Raw genomic sequence first — 1,787 nt, forward strand, 5'->3', positions numbered from 1 at the left:
GGTTCTATTAAACAATAATGAGCGTATAGAAAAAAAGGAGGGGGGGGGGGCTGACAAAATTGCAGGCAACAGGTAGGTTTTGTAAAAATTTCGACCAGTGAGAACAACCATGATTCAGATACACAACATATAAATAGCATCATAATCCTGAAACACAAATTTGCATTAATGAAGTGAAACTATAAACATTGTAAATAGACATTTAATTTTAACGTGAAGTAATATACAACCTCAATGACCAAGAGCCCACTCTCAAACCTCAAAAATTAAAACCTCAATTTTTTACAAAAAAACTATATACTTTGAGATAAAACAATAACCGTCCAGGGGAAAGGGAGGGAATAACTGACAGCTAATTGAACCAGTGCATACCTAGTAACGTATGAATAACCCACAACTTCGCTCCTCCTCCTCCAAGAAAGAAGGCTATGGCCGGCGCCGCCGCAGGTCCGCCTCGTCTCTGGTGGCCCTAGGGCCATGGGGGCGCGGTGGATCCTGCCAAGGGCCGGCGGGAGGGCTCCGGTTTTTAGTTGTTTTTTCCTGTCTTGCTAGGGTTTGTGTCCTGCTCAGGAAGGCGAGACGACGGTGGCTCTGAAGGAAATATGCCCTAGAGGCAATAATAAAGTTATTATTTATTTCCTTATATCATGATAAATGTTTATTATTCATGCTAGAATTGTATTAACCGGAAACATAATACATGTGTGAATACATAGACAAACAGAGTGTCACTAGTATGCCTCTACTTGACTAGCTCGTTAATCAAAGATGGTTATGTTTCCTAACCATGAACAAGGAGTTGTTATTTGATTAACGGGATCACATCATTAGGTGAATGATCTGATTGACATGACCCATTCCATTAGCTTAGCACCCGATCGTTTAGTATGTTGCTATTGCTTTCTTCATGACTTATACATGTTCCTATGACTATGAGATTATGCAACTCCCGTGTGCCGGAGGAACACTTTGTGTGCTACCAAACGTCACAACGTAAATGGGTGATTATAAAGGTGCTCTACAGGTGTCTCCAAAGGTACATGTTGGGTTGGCGTATTTCGAGATTAGGATTTGTCACTCCGATTGTCGGAGAGGTATCTCTGGGCCCTCTCGGTAATGCACATCACATAAGCCTTGCAAGCATTGCAACTAATGAGTTAGTTGCGAGATGATGTATTACGAAACGAGTAAAGAGACTTGCCGGTAACGAGATTGAACTAGGTATTGAGATACCGACGATCGAATCTCGGGCAAGTAACATACCGATGACAAAGGGAACAACGTATGTTGTTATGCGGTCTGACCGATAAAGATCTTCGTAGAATATGTAGGAGCCAATATGAGCATCCAGGTTCCGTTATTGGTTATTGACCGGAGACGTGTCTCGGTCATGTCTACATTGTTCTCGAACCCGTAGGGTCCGCACACATAAGGTTTCGATGACAGTTATATTATGAGTTTATGAGTTTTGATGTATTGAAGTTAGTTCGGAGTCCCGGATGTGATAACGGACATGACGAGGAGTCTCGAAATGGTCGAGACATAAAGATTGATATATTGGACAACTTTATTCGGACACCGGAAGTGTTCCGGGTGATTTCGGAGAAAACCAGAGAGCCGGAGGGTTACCGGAACCCCCCGGGAGAAGTAATGGGCCATATGGGCCTTAGTGGAGAGAGAGAGGGGCAGCCAAAGGTGAGCCGCGCGCCTCCTCCCCCCTGGTCCGAATTGGACTAGGAGAGGGGGGGCGGCGCCCCCCCTTTCCCTCTCCCTCCCCACTTCTTTCC

This window comes from Triticum dicoccoides, unplaced genomic scaffold, assembly GCF_002162155.2.
Source record: "Triticum dicoccoides isolate Atlit2015 ecotype Zavitan unplaced genomic scaffold, WEW_v2.0 scaffold19820, whole genome shotgun sequence".
Taxonomy (NCBI): Eukaryota; Viridiplantae; Streptophyta; class Magnoliopsida; order Poales; family Poaceae; genus Triticum; species Triticum dicoccoides.